The sequence below is a fragment of the Odocoileus virginianus genome, chromosome 4, assembly GCF_023699985.2.
Source record: "Odocoileus virginianus isolate 20LAN1187 ecotype Illinois chromosome 4, Ovbor_1.2, whole genome shotgun sequence".
Lineage (NCBI taxonomy): Eukaryota > Metazoa > Chordata > Mammalia > Artiodactyla > Cervidae > Odocoileus > Odocoileus virginianus.
In genome coordinates, this window is record NC_069677.1 from 16,595,043 (window position 1) to 16,610,690 (window position 15,648).

At 44.5% G+C, this 15,648-nt stretch overlaps 1 protein-coding gene across 8 annotated transcripts in view; it reads right to left on the minus strand.

Annotated features, from left to right (window-relative positions):
* Positions 1 to 9,450, minus strand: part of PLAAT1 (phospholipase A and acyltransferase 1) — a 64,021-nt gene extending 54,571 nt beyond the window's left edge. For 2 of the 8 annotated variants that reach the window (XR_011487242.1, XM_070466228.1), the window contains exon 1: positions 2,080 to 2,311. The gene's annotated coding sequence lies outside the window, so the exon portion shown is untranslated. Of the gene's footprint in view, positions 1 to 2,079; positions 2,312 to 3,003; positions 3,072 to 9,367 lie in introns of those variants that run through there. The other 6 variants (XM_070466230.1, XM_070466229.1, XM_070466226.1 and 3 more) reach the window with 5 other exon arrangements.
* Between the last annotated feature and the right edge of the window lie 6,198 nt (positions 9,451 to 15,648).

Genomic DNA, 15,648 nt, shown 5'->3' on the forward strand with positions numbered 1-15,648 from the left:
GATTAACTGCTACTCATGTCCATGGAGCCACCTGCGCTACAAGAATACTAAGAGCACTTTTTCACAAACTACTCCCAAGGACTCTATCGGCAGTCTGAAACATGATCACGGGCTATCCTTCCAGTCCAAAAGTCTCCCAATTCAATCTGGCCCCTTTCCCACTCAAGCAGCACATTTCATCCATAGCCCTGCCGCACTGAGATGGTTCCACGAATCTCCCTGTTCCCAGATTGGCTACTTCACGAACTCTCAAGATCTGCAAGGATCCTTGGTCCAACATCCTCTCCCTACAGCTGAGGGGTCCACCTCCCAGTCTGATGAACCTTCCTCAGCCACTGCCCAGTCATTCCTTGCCTGGAACCCCTCCATGGATCCTCATGTTGAGTCTGCATTGTACCCCATCTGTAATCTTGGACTCCTTACTCATCCATCCCTATGTTCTAAGCAAATCAGACCATTATTCCTCACTCTCACCTGGAGTTATGTTGCTAATAATGAAATATCTACTTGGCATTTGCTGATCATTTCCAAATGACCCACCCTTAAAGGTCCAGATCAGATGCCACCTCCTCCCCAATGTCTTCCTTCACTCAGCCAGAACTGACTGTGTTTCCAAGTTACCACCACTTCTTTCTCTAACACCCACTGTTTCCTACACCTGCATCACTTACTGGTGTCTAGGGAATTTTCTGCTCCTTGGAGAGGGCCGGTTCCTGCTTATCTCTACACCTTCAGTTTGCTGCAGAGCTTATCTGGCACAAGTAACTGCCCAGAATGTTTAATAAATGAAGGAATGAGTTCAGGGAGAAGAGAATGTCCGGGCTTTTCCAGCACATAAATTATGTTAAGAGTCCTGAATGCCAAAGTGATATCACCATTGGTTGTTCCAAAGCCTAACATAACATAATAATAAAGGTTTATATTATAACTCATTTCCACGAGGATCTGATGCTGGAAAAGATTGAAGGCAGGAGGACAAGGGGACAACAGAGGACAAGATGGTTGGATGGCATCACCAATTCCATGGACATGAGTTTGAGCAAACTCTGGGAGATGGTGAAGGACAGGGAAGCCTGGCTTACATGGGGTTGCAGAGTCTGAGCGACTGAACAACAACAGCAACAACGATAAAGAACTCGCCTCCCAATGCAGGAGACATAATGGGTTCCATCCCTGGGTCTGGAAGATACCCTGGAGGAGGGCACGGCAACCCACTCCAGTGTTCTTGCCTGGAGAATCCCTTGGACAGAGGAGCCTGGCAGGCCACAGTCCATAGTGTCGCAAAGAGTCGGCTACAACTGAAGCGATTTACCACCACCCACCACACACACACACACACACACACACACACACACGAACACACACACACACACAACGGGATAGAGGCCTTGGTAAGCAAGACAAGGTATCCAGTCCCTGTTCACACACACACACACACACACACACACACACACACGGGACAGAGGCCTTGGTAAGCAAGACTAGGTATCCAGTCCCTGTTCACACACTCACACACATACACACACACACACACACACACACAGGATAGAGGCCTTGGTAAGCAAGACTAGGTATCCAGTCCCTGTTCTCACACACACACACACACACACACACACACACACACGGGATAGAGGCCTTGGTAAGCAAGACTAGGTATCCAGTCCCTGTTCACACACACACACACACACACACACACACACACACACACACGGGATAGAGGCCTTGGTAAGCAAGACTAGGTATCCAGTCCCTGTTCTCACACACACACACACACACACACACACACACACACACACACACACGGGATAGAGGCCTTGGTAAGCAAGACTAGGTATCCAGTCCCTGTTCTGCCATTTGATAGCTGTGTGATTTGGGAAAGCGAGTCTCTCTTTCCTTGTGGCCTCTTTAAAAAGAAAAAAAAAAGATGTGGGTGAAATTACATGCTCTCCACTGGTTCTTGGGGCTCTCGTCTGACAGTAGGTTCAGCAAGGCCGTCTGGGGGCCTAGCAGTCTTCCCTCCCTCCCCATCAGCAAGGCCGTCTGGGGGCCTAGCAGTCTTCCCTCCCATCCCCGGCACACCTCACCCCGACGCCGGCTTGGTGTCCCCACCAGTGGCAGCGGCGAGGGTCCTGGGGTCGCGCCGCCTCACCGCTGCTGCCCCTCCCGCTAACGGCCGGGGCTCCACTCCATGGGGGGAGGTCAAGGCGGCACTGGCCTTCTACCGGTAACCAGGGCGGTAACCAGGCGGCCTCCGGCGCCAACGCCACCCTGCCGCGCGGAGCCTTCGCGGCGCCCCGACGCTGCCGCGCACGCACGCTAGCCGCCCGTGCCGCCTCCCCACCCCCCCACCCCGGCCGGCCCCGCGCCGCCACCGCGGCACTCTACGCCCGCTCGCCCCGACCCCGCGCACGCCTCTCACCCCCAACGCCGCACTCCTGGGCGCCCCTCCAGAACGCCCGCCCTCCGCCCGCACGGGCACACACACAAACCCTACCGCCGAGGCGCCAAGGCGCGGTAACTCGCCAAGGACCCGCGCCCCGCCACTGGGACGTCCTGGCTGGTCAAGGCGCGGAGGTTGTACCGTTAACTTGTCTTGTTGAGCCCAGAAATGTGAGCACGAATACACACTGCATCCGCTCGAAGTGCGCCCCCTCCTAGCTCTATACAAGCCCTCGGAGTCAATAGAAAGGGTCCTGGTCCCTGTGCCCCCAGAAAGCATCTCAGTCTAAGCTGGGGAGTGGGGGGAGGGTAATGAGGGGAAGGGGAGAGGGAGGAAGCAGTGACCTTAAAAAACCTTCCTCCTTCCCTCCACACATACCTACAAAACATGGTGTATTCTGTGAGCCCGATCCAGCGCCCAGGACTGTGGACCGCTCCCCCACCCCACTTTGGCCTCCTCCCTGTCGCCACCCTGCAGACTAAAATCAATTTCAGAAGTGGGCGGAGTGGGGGACGGAGGAAGGCAGGGTGCACAGGTTCCAGTTTCTTCCAGGGGGAATTCACCTGGCTCCGATGCGGCCTTCCTTAAAGACGAGGCTCTCCGAGGCAGCCAGTTCCCCTCCCGCACACGCCCTGCCCCGCCCCTGACAGTGGCCTGATTCTATTTAGAGGAGCAGAGCGGGTCTCTTATTCAGTGTGACCTGGGTGCGTGTGACAGGGCAGCACCTATCTGACTCTCTTTCAGGCCATAGGCCAACAGAGGCCTCCAGGAATAAAGCCTTGAGAGTTTAAAAATAAAGCTGGGCGTGAAGGGTATCCATTTTCTCCTTGCTAAAAAAGGGAGGCCAGGAAAACAAACCAGCTAAGTAAGGAAGGCCCACAGACTGCTAAGTGAACCTTCTGGAGCAAAGCACAAGGACTTGCCTTCAAACAAGTCGTCCTAACCTAGATTTTTACTCTGGTATAAATGGACTCTCAGCTGAAAGAAAGGATTTTTTTCCCCTACTGATTCAAAGGCTGAACTAGGTCTCTAATTTTATGTTGTTTTGTCCCAATGGAATAAGAGCTACCTAAAGATGCAGCCGCCTTTATAAAGGAACCAGGTTCTGTGGTGAAGGTTAAGGGTGACTCTGCAGGTTTTGAAATCAGTGTCTGGCTTTGACATCTTTGGAAATTAATCAGTAGACATTGAAAACATGTGGAATCTAGATATATTTATTGATAAAGTAGAAACTTGAACACTTGAGAGTGTAGCTTTATTTTTATGAGTTAATATTTTTCCTACATGTTCCCTATTTAGTGTATTTTTAGAGTTATAAACTGAATTAGATTTCGGTGTTCTTTTAATGTGTCAAAAAGAGATCCATAAACATGCATTTGCTTTATGTTCCCCAACTATTTCAATTGAGTCATCACTGAAGGCTGTGGTTCATGATTTTATGCAGGAGAGTTATTGTGAGCATTTATAAAGCCATCCTGCTTATGAGCTAAATTTATTATGTTTGCCAGGTTAATCTGTTTTCTCTAATCGGACACTTAATCATCCGCTCTCCTCCCTGCATTATAGATTCATGAATGTGAACCAAGGAGGGTTGCTCAGTCAGAACAAAATGATAAATTATCTTTTCATTTTTTGGGGGTATTTGTGATTAAATGCATCATGATAGAATTAAAATGAAATAAATCTTGTAATTTTACTTCTAGATCCCTGCCAGGTATAGATAAAATGCATTCAGTTAAGAGTAAATTCAATTTGATGCCTGAATGGAATTTGTAGGAGAAACAGAGAAAGCTTTGACGTTCAGGAGAACTCTGAGTTCTCTCTTCCTTCCTACAGATTGGAGAGATAGTTAATCACTCCTCAGTGGTACTCTATGGATGAGCAGTACAGAATTAAAATTTCCATCCAGAAAGAATGAGGAATTAGCGTAGGGTAGTAAGAGCCAGTTTGCCTGAATCCAGAGTTGTAGTCCTGGGATATCAAGGGCTGTACATGATATGTGACGGGACCAGGTGTTAGATTACAACCAAATAACTAATTCCCATTATTTTGGCTATTATATTAAGTGAAGCACCACATGGATGACACTTTAAGTTGCTGCCTAGTTAGGTTGAAAGGGTTGAAACATATTGAAATAACCATAACGGAGATACTTTTGTCATGTTTGTTGTAAAATGAATGAAGTCCAGCAAAAGCCCAGTGTTAACAAAAATCATTATTTGCCTTTTTAACATATGGATGCTAAAATCAATTGGCAATGTGTAATGTTAGTCCTCAAAAGAACTCTGGTTTGGTCTGATTTTTAATTGAAGAGGAGCTGATTTACAACGTTGTGCTAATCTCTGCTGCACAACAACATAACTCAGTTGTACACATGTAGACATTCTTTTTTTATATCCTTTTACATTATGGTTTAATCACAGGATCTTGAATATAGTTTCCTGTGCTGTACATTAGGACCTTGTTGTTTATCCAGAAGAACTCTATTTTTTAATGCATATTTTATAAGTAGCAAAGCACTTTCCTATTCTTTCTCTCACTTGGGCCTGACAACAAACCCATGATTCCTCAGGTTCTGGCAGTCACTCTGAGGCCTGAGCCATGGAGTTCCTCACTCAGGGCCTCCCCCTGGGAAGGATCCAGATCAGGTCTCTTAGTCAAGAGCTCTTCCTCACAGCCTAGATGTCCACTGACAGATGAATGGATAAAGAAGTTGTACATATATACAATGAAATATTACTCAGCCATAAAAAGGAATGAATTTGAGTCAATTGAACTAAGGTAGATGAACCTACAGCCTGTTATACAAAGTGAAGTAAATCAGAAAGAGAAAACAAATATCATATATTAACACATATATAGGAATTTAAAAAGATGATGCTCATGAACCTATTTGTAGGTCAGGGATAGAGATGCAGACATAGAGAACAGACTTGTGGACATAAGAGAAGGAGAGAATGGGATGGATTAAGAGGGCAGCATTGACACGTGTGCATTACAATATGTAAAACATAGCTAGTGGGAAGCTGCTATATAACACAAGGAACTCAACCTTGTGCTCTGTGACAACCTAGAGAGGTGGGATGGGGAACAGTGGGATGAAGGTTCAGAAGGGAGGGAATATATGTATACTTATGGCTAATTCGCATTGTTATACAGCAGAAACCAACAAAACATTGTAAAGCAATTATCCTCCAGTTAATAATGAATTTAAAGAAGAGCTCATCCTCTACCCAGACTCCCTCTTTTGTTAGATATTAAAAACAATGTCTTCCTTTTAGGTGAAAAAACTGCAAAAAACAAAAGGTCTGTACAAATACACGGTGAATGAGACTTCATGTAAAAATGGTGGTGTGACGATCTCATGACCTTAACTGAGATACTTGCTGAAACGACTCATAGGTTTTTGGCTACAGGAGCATAACAGGTGAGTGTGGAGACAAGCAGATACTTCCAATTCTGCCCCCAAAGTCAATGCTGCAAAAAATAAAAGTTTTTTTCTCTACTTAACTATCCAGGCAACATGTCTGCTCAGATTGCATTTTGGTATGAAGTTCTTGAGCCTCTCATTCCATGGGTTTTGTACATTCTTGATCAATATCATTGGAACTAGAAATCTGTTTCCCTACTGAGTCCTTATGCAGTGCATATCCAGGCTATGTGATGTCTCTGCGACTCTGCTTCCCAATGGTTATGTGCATGTGAAATTACTCAGCTTGGTGTGTTAAGCTGAGCCAAGTATCTGAGGCAGTTAAGAGGACTGAATGATCAAAAAACAAGTAGAGAAAAGGAAGATTTAATGGAGCCCAGGTCAGAGGCACAGAAACCTATCAGAATGTGGCAAGGAAGGAAGAACAGGGGCATTCCCTCCATAGAGGAAGTTGCCTGTATTCTGCCCAGGAAAAGGACAGTGGAAAAGCCCTGGACAGTGAGTTAGGAGTCTTGAGTTCTAATCCCAGTTCTTCCGCTTGCTAGCTGTGTGACACAGGGTATGTTCCTTAAACCTGAGCCTCAGTTATTGTTATGCCCAATGTCCGAATCTCCGAGCGGGAAGAGAGAAGGCCTCCAAGACAATGCAACTCGCATAAAGGGAAGTTTATTGCTGACTCGAGTCAGGGCTCCTGCCGCATCCAACGCAGTGGGGCGGAGTCAGAGAGCCCCGAGCCCAAGCTGTTACACAAATTTATAGGGTGAGCACACGCCGTTGGTAGTTGGTTTAAGCAGATTGGTTACAAGTTTGCCAAGCAATTTCATTGGTCAAAACTTTCACGCGTGTGGGACTTTCCCGGGGGTTTCCGCCCCATTCCTAATTTCCTAATTGGCAAACAGAGGTCAGTGTTAAGCAAAAGCTGATTGGTTGTATCCAGGTGGCCTGATGATTTTACCACCCAGAAGTAGGAAGGCCTACTCTTAATCTAAGCTGCGTTACTTCTGCTCGCCTCACATTCCCCCCTGTCTGTTGTTCAAGTAGAGGAATCTTCCTCTTTTCCATCTTGGGCCACTGGCTGATATTGTCATCTCAACACCATAATCTGAATGGTGTTGAGGCGTTTTTTACTAGTCGGTTTAAAATACACAGGCCAAATATGAGTATCAATAATAGCACTATAAGTGGACCCAGGAGGGTGGAAATTAAGGTAGTCAGCCAGGGGGAGCGTTGAAACCAAGACTCAAACCATCTCTGCTGGGCTTCCTGTTCTCTTTTGTTGCGCCAGTCCCTCTCTCACTTTTGCCATAGATTCTCTTACCACTCTTGTATGGTCTGCATAGAAACCTCAGCCGCGCAGACCCTACCCTGTTGGAGAAAAATCAAGTCTAATCCTCTCTTATTCTGCAAGACCACCTTAGACAAGGAAGCCAAAGATTTCTCTAAGTGACTGCATCTACAGCGGCTCGTAGGGAGGAAAGCCCTTGGCCTTGCAGAGATAGTGAAGCTTGGTTAAATTGCACCCATATCTGAGGTACTTGGCCTTGCGGACTACGCCACAGTCGGGGTTACCAAATCTCTGTTTCCTGCATCCCATTCCTGGGGCCTATCACAAGAGGTTACACAGCTCCAGCTCCTGCAATAGCAGCTTTCCATGCCACCACAGGTTTTCCAGTTATTTAAGGAGGGTCCCCCAGTCCCCACCAGTCTCGATTGCCAACTTTGTCAAAGTTTCTTTTAGGGTCTGATTCATTCTCTCAACCTGTCCTGAGCTCTGGGGATTATATTCACAATGTAACTTCCATTTCATCCCCAGAGCTTGGGCCAGCCCTTGTACAATCTGGCTCACAAAGGCAGGTCCATTATCAGAGCCCATAGTCACTGGCAGCCCGTACCTAGGCACTATCTCCTCTAAGATCTTGTTAGCAACCACTATTGCTGTCTCTCCCTTAGCGGGGAAGGCTTCCACCAACCCTGAGAAGGTATCTACCAGAACCAACACATACTTGCCTGGCCTTACCTCAGTGAAACCTATCTCCCAGTGTTGCCCTGGCTTTTCCCCTCGGTACCTCGTTCCCGTGTGCTGCTTCTTCTCATTAGCTGGCACGCTTTGCAAGCCTGAATTATCTCTCGTACAGTTTCATTTTGTCGAGGGAAACTCAGACAGGCCGTCTGGAGAAGTGTTCTCAGCCCATATCGTCTGTCCTGAATCATCAACTATGGCGGCTCCCACCTTCTTTTGCCCATCTTTTACATAGTGAACTATTTAAGTCTTTTTGTGCCGCCAGGGCCTCAGCCAGTATCTCACTGCAATCATGGAGAGGGCGGTCTTTCTCTGGGTTAGGTAGGAGCGTGGCTGGATTCAGGAAGCAAGGGGTCTGAAAACGCACCCGTGGGGCATTGAGCAGCAAGGCCTGGTAATGTGTCAAGCTGACATTGGAGATCCACTTACCCGGTGGCTGCTTCAAAACCCCTTCAATGGTGTGGGGGGTGTAAACCAAGAGTTGCTGTCCACACATCAACTTATCAGCGCCACAGACGAGGCGATGATGTGCAACAAGTCTTTTCCAAGTAGAGGGGCTGGGCATTCTGGTATCACCAAAAATGAATGGGACACCTGGTGGGTCCCCAGATTTACTTTTCGTTCTGTAGTCCAACAATATCTTTTTGTCCCCGTGGCTCCTTGCACCAAGCTGGTTTTCTTAGACATTGGTCCCAGTTTTTTATTTAAAACAGAGTGTTGGGCACCAGTATCTACCATGAAGCCAACGGGTTTCCCCTCCACATGTATGGTTACCCAGGACTCGGGGAGGGGTGCCGAGTCTTGACTCCCCTAGTCACTGTCTTCCCCCGCATATAGAACTCGAGTTCCAGGGGAGATTCTCTCTCTCTGGGTCATTCCTCTCCTCGAGTCCCTCTTAGGGCACTTGTTTTTCCAGTGCCCCTGTTCTTTGCAGTAAGCGCACTGATCTTTCTTTAGGGCCTGCCTTTTTGGTTTCTCTTTTTCTTTCGTCTGGGGGTCTCGAGGTCCCCTCAATTCTGTTCCCGCCTTTATCCCCGCAAAAAGAATCTGGGCTACCTCCCTCTGGTTCTTCTGGTTTTCTCTCGCTCTATGTTCCCTATCTTCCTTCCTGATCTTCTCAGCTATTCCCTTTCTTCCCGTCAAATTCATTCTTCCCTTTCTTCTCCCTGTTATTAAATACCTTTTCAGCTGCTTTCAGTAAATCCTGTATCGTCTGTTCTCCCAATCCCTCTATCTTTTGTAATTTCTTCCTAATATCTGGGGCTGCCTGATTTACAGACGCTAACAGAACTGCAGCGCGTGACTCCTCAGCCTGGGGGTCCATAGGTGTATATTGCCTAAAGGCTTCCATCAGCCTCTCTAGGAAGGCTGCCGGACTCTCAGTGGGCTCTTGCCTTACTAAATTTACCTTCGCCAAATTTGTTGGCTCTCTAGCTGCGGCCCGCAGGCCTGCCGTACACACGAAGACGCTCCCTACCTTCTACTCGCTCAAAACCCACTTAGGCCGCAACAGAGGAAACCCCTCATCCACGAGATGAGGCTGGGGTGTTGGCCTCCCGTCGGCCCCTGGGACCCGTTTCCGTGCCTCTGCCAGAATTCGAGATTCCCCGTGACCCATGGTAACAATGCACCAGAAGAGAAAGAGACCAGAGACAATGCCGGCACACACACAAACACGGAGAGCCAAAGACAAACACACGGACAGACAAACGTCGGCCGACAACACAGCGCTGGGTTTTCGGGCCCCCTGAGTTTTCTTGCCTCCCGGTACTAGGTTCACCTTACCGAATGGCGTCCACTGCTCACCAGACTTGGGCTCAGGAGAGGAACTCTCCTTCCCGCAGAGCCGGCTGCCTTCCAGCACGCTCACTGGCCTCAGTCTTGCGCCGGCTGGAATGTCCAGTCCGTTCCCAACCCTCTATAGAAAGCTTTCTCCTGCGCCAGATACCTTCCTGCTTCCCAGCAGGGCCTCGGATTTACACTGGACTTTCCTGTCCTGCCTGAGCACCGGTGCTATTATCTATCCTTCCCCTTGTCCTGGAAGTGTTCTCTTCCCCCGGTCAAGGGATCCCGGACGAGCTCCCAAATGTTATGCCCGATGTCCGAATCCCTGAGTGGGAAGAGAGAAGGCCTCCAAGACAATGCAACTCTCATAAAGGGAAGTTTATTGCTGACTCAAGTCAGGGCTCCTGCCGCATCCAACGCAGTGGTGCGGAGTCAGAGAGCCCCGAGCCCAAGCTGTTACACAAATTTATAGGGTGAGCACACGCCGTTGGTAGTTGGTTTAAGCGGATTGGTTACAAGTTTGCCAAGCAATTTCATTGGTCAAAACTTTCGCGCGTGTGGGACTTTCCCGGGGGTTTCCGCCCCATTCCTAATTTCCTAATTGGCAAACAGAGGTCAGTGTTAAGCAAAAGCTGATTGGTTGTACCCAGGTGGCCTGATGATTTTACCACCCAGAAGTAGGAAGGCCTACTCCTAATCTAAGCTGCCTGCTATGGTGTTACTTCTGCTTGCCTCACAGTTATACACATAGGAAATGAGAAAAGAAATGACATAGCCTTCCATGTTCACAGATTTATGAAAAAATCTTTTCATAATACAAAAAAAAACCCACAAAAACCTGAATATAAGAAAGAGTGCATTCAAACAATGATTGGCAATAGATGTGACACAGGGGTGTCCTTGAAACTGACACTTATATTTCATCCTACTCAAGAAGAGAAATGCCTAAATATCTACATAATATTCCTGTTATTGCTTTCCTTTTTGCTTTTTTCCATTTTAAATTTAGAGCAAACTGTCTTAGTTATTAATTGTAACATTTATATACTATAAATATCTGTCCCTTAAAAGTGATACTGACAATGCAGTTAAGCCTTTATTGTCTTTTATTAGTCTAATAAAGAAAAGCTCATCACTAAAAAGAGGCCACAAATAATAATTTCAGGGATTTTGCCCTAAGGGGAAGTCATACAAAGCATTTGGGAAAAGGCAATTCTGACTCAGTCCTCTATAAAATGCTAAATTTCTGAACAAAATCTTAAAGCACAAGTGTTTACAGGGCTCTCGGTGACAAGAAAAATGGTGGTAAATGTGCCTCAGCACTAAAATTCCGGTATCCATGGAAACTTGTGAAGTTCTGTAAGTGCAGGCACATGGCCTATGTATTACTGAAGGTCTGAGGCAGTGATCAGTGGGCTACTATGTCATGAAAAGCTGACAGATTCTGGGGAGCTGCTCAGCACAGCCCCCTACTAAACGTAATTACAGAGAAATTCAGAAATCTCAGTCATTACCAATAAAAAAGATGTTTACATATTTACATTTACTTATATCTCTCAGGATACAGTAAATTAAATCAGATTTTAATTCAGAAAAGTCTTGAGAAGCCATCAGAATTTCCCTCTCTCCACATATTTGTAGCTACTTTAGAAACTCTCCAGATTTTCCATGTGGTCATACTCAAATATTTCTCGAATGTTGGGAAAGGTCACAGTTTTTATCAAAGTGATTATTCCTGGGACTTTAAATGTGTTCCTGGTCAGTGTGTATAATGGCTTTAAAGGCAATGAACATAATAATATTGGAAAGAAAGAATTATCTACAGATTTCTGAAGTGTTTATTGAGGGACCAGGAACCAAGATTCTAATAGAACAAGAAAGCAATACTAATCATATCCATAGAAGTGTATTCTTACAGTGCTCTATTTTTTTGAAACCCACATATCATCTCATTTAGTACATATATCAACTTAATGGATATTATTATCTCCATTTTCCCTTGAATTTGCAAGACCTGGATTTTTTTTCAAATATTGTTCTAGATTTTATTGATTTAAAAATAATCTGTATTTTGGTTATAAAAGTGTTAGTCACTCAGTCGTCTGACTCCATAAAATGGAGTGACCCCATGAACTGTATGTAGCCCACCAGGCTTCTCTGTCCATGAAATTCTGTAGACAAGATTACTGGAGTGGGTTGCCATTTCCTTCTCCAGGGGATCTTCCAAACCCAGGCATCAAACCTTGGTCTCCTGCATTGCAGACAGATTCTTTACTATTTGAGCCACCAAGGAAGCCCATACATTAAAACAGGTAAAATTATTAATGAGTTTTAAAAACACAAACTTACAGAAGTTTTCTAATAAAAACATTTCTTTTCATGTTTGGTACCCTGAAGATATGTTGTTCGATATACCAGCCATATTAGTGGTTCCTGGATGCTTGAAATGTGGCTTGTGTCACATGTCCAAATGATAATATCTGAATATATTCAGTTAAGTAAAATATGACCTTAATTTGACTTGTTTTTACTTTTTTAATATGCTTACTAAATGCTCTAATAAAACTATCCAGAGCCTTCCAAAGAGGTCTATTTTTGGTCATTTCCAGCTTCACCCAGTCTCAGAATTGACTTGCCATATGTTTCATCAGAATAAGGAGATTAGAAGCACTGATTGTTTCCTTGAAAAAGAAATCCTTTCAGCCATACTTTCCTTTCTCAGTCCAGTTTCTTTTTCACCCATGTGATTCTCCATGGCAAAATCCCAGTCAGCAAATCTTACTTACTTATATCTTCTCCTTTGTTGTTGCTTCCAGGGAGGCAATGAGGGCTTTGCATATGCGGTTCCCTCTTTCTGAAACACTCCTTCTCACTCCCACCCCCAATGTCTTATTCCCTCACTTCCTTTAGGTCTCTCAAATGTCACTTTATCCACCTATATATAATATCACTCCATCTCTTCCCAGACCCCTTATCCTTCATAATTGTTCACCGTAATTCTTAACTCTAGTTGATGTATATTTATTATTGGTTGTCTTTCCTCCTGTAAGCAGGGACATTGTTTATTTTGTACATATGAACCCCCTATCACTAGTACAGTGCCTGGTGCATAATAAGCTTTCAACAGTTTTTGAGTGAATACTTCAGCAACTGAATGACATCAACCCCTCTGTCAGCATCTCTGAAATTCTCTTGGCCGTCTTCTTGTTGCAAGATGGCTGCAGCAGCTCTCACTATCATGTCCTCACATAACCACGTATAGAAGTAAGAAGCAGTGGGGAGAGAGCCTTTTCCTCCTGCACTGCTCTCTTAACAGGGAGAAAATAGGGAGGAGATTCTCCTAGAATTTTCCAGCAGATTTACCTTCATAGTTTATTGAGTAGAACTGGGTCAGGGGTTACTTCTATTTGCAAAAGAGGCTGAGAAAGTGAGTATTTGGCTTTTCTAGGTTTTAAAAGAAGGACACAGGCAAGTGAGAATCATACGACTAATAAAACCACTAAGCTGATAAAATTATGTGCTTCATATACTCCAGTTATATCACACAGCTGATTAGAGACTTAGTAAACCATGAGACTTAGTAAACCAGAAGCATTCAGTAAGCACTTTCACCCTGTAATGCCTGTTTCTTCCATCCTTCACATCTTGAAAATGTAGCCATCTATGTGACTTATCTTTCCAATTTAATTACAGTTTCATTAAATGAAAATATTTTCATATTATAATTATGTGGGAAAAAATTACACATGTAATTCTGTTAGAGAAGGCTGGTAGAAGGGTATAACAAGGGAGAGAACTGAATTGTTAAATAAAGGAAAATGGTCAAAGGGACAAGACCAGAAGAGCTGAGAAAAGGTCTGTTGTGTCAGTGGTGGGAGTTGGGGAGTCAGGACAAAAGCCAGAAGCCATATTTTCCTACTTGATACCATGTACTTATTCATGATTTGCAAAAGAATAAGACCAGGTTTTGATGTAACATCTGGACATACTGTTCTCTCTTCAAAGAATTTACCAAAACTTGGTTCTTGGCAGGTTGATACTATAACCCAGGACAGTGTCCTTCAAGCTTCAAGGGCATCTGGAAAAGACTCAGATTTTGATGCCAGGTAACTCCCCTCTTTATGTCTTTCACGAGCAACCAGTGGTGTAATGTATCAACCAGGTAGTGAAGACATAATTCAGGTCTCACATGTAGGGCAATAGATGAGAAAGCAATCTGTACAGAACACCAAGTGGGGAGGGAGAGAGGAAGCGAGGAAAGCCTTCTCACCTTATCATCTCAGCACTTTGCGTCCCAGGCCTCTAGTTCTCTGGCGCAAAAGAAAATAATGGCTCTGAATCTCAGAGCCCTAGAATCAGGTCTGAAAATGTGAACCTTAAGATTACAGATGCTAACACTCCCAGGCTTTCAAGTAAGTCCTATATAATATGATCATAAGACACAGTATAACCCCACTGTTTTCTCCTGCAGTCATTTAAAGAGTAAGCAGAAGTTTTGTTTTGTTTTGTTTTTTGTTTTATGTTTTGTAATGTTTATGATGACTTGTGACACAGGTATTTTGAGCTATGTGATACCTGAATGCCTAGCCACTTGGATCTCTTTTTCAACAAAGCATGGATGGGAAACAGGTAAAATAAAATTAATAAAAAATGAGCACTAGCTGTGAAATCTTTTGTCAAATGAGACATCTGGGATAAGGACCCAGGCCTGTTGCCCCCGGCTCACATATAGTACATCTTATCAAATTGGCATGTTCTCCAGTCTATTAGAAATTGGCTTTCCATTCTTTTTGTGGAATAATCAACAAAGGAAAGAAAAAGATACTGGATATTAAAGGTGAACACTTTGCCCTAGAGATAACTCAATTTTTGAGCCCCTGGCCAGGCTGCGCTCTGAAAGGTAAGAAGGACAGACTGCCTGGAGGTGGGTTCCAGCTCTGCCATGTGTAGCACTGTGACTGTGGCAGATTACTAAATGTCTCTGTTCCCAATTTTCCCAACTTTTATGAAGACCTATCTTTTTAGATTAATGTGAGGATTAAAAAAATTAATAAATAGCAAATACTTAGAAAGTGCTGTTTGCTAAGTTGCTTCAGTCATGTCTGACTCTATGCGACTCTATGACTGTAAACTACCAGACTTCTCTGTCCATGGGGTTCTCCAGGCAAGAATACTTGAGTGGGTTGCCATGCCCTCTTCAATACTTAGAATAGTACCTGGCAAATGCTATGTAAATGTTAGCTATTATTGTCATTGTCCCTACCCAAAGTAGACACATGGTCAGTGAGTAGACACTTAGAAGGATATAATGAAGGCAGATTTTTGATTAAGTAGATTTAAGGACACAAGAAAAACATAAATATTTTGTTTCCAAATAAAAAATGAATTGCAAAAGAAATTATAGCATGATATTTACTTCCATATGTCTTACTTACAAAAGATATTACCTTACATAAAATGGATCACAGATGCCCATATATCTCTAGCTGGGACTATTCATAAAACTTGACTGCCTGGAAAATTATGCATATTCATGTGTATATGTAAAATTAGACATAAAACAGTGACTTCAAGTCACTGAACTACCTGGAAAATTTATCCAGAAACCAGTCATTCAACTCAGGAAATGAAATTGTTGATCAAGTTTTTGGCTCAGGTGACCCTTTTCTTTTTTTTCTTCTCTGTCCACACTTGTCTGATTGCATTAGGACCACAAAACCAGCTGAACAGGGAGGTATCTTCTGGGCTGCTTGGAACAGCTTCCCTCCCCACTTTTTTCTTTATTTAGCAGATTACTAATCTTAACTCTGCCCAGAGCTGCCTGAAGCTCTGCTTCTTAATGTAAAACTTTGAATAGTGATTCTCTGTGACTTATTGCTACAGGAAATGTCAAGAATCCTTGGACTACTGATTCTCAGTATCTGTCTTATCCTGCTAAGGCTGTCCTTTTAGACTCCAGAACCTGGGATTTTA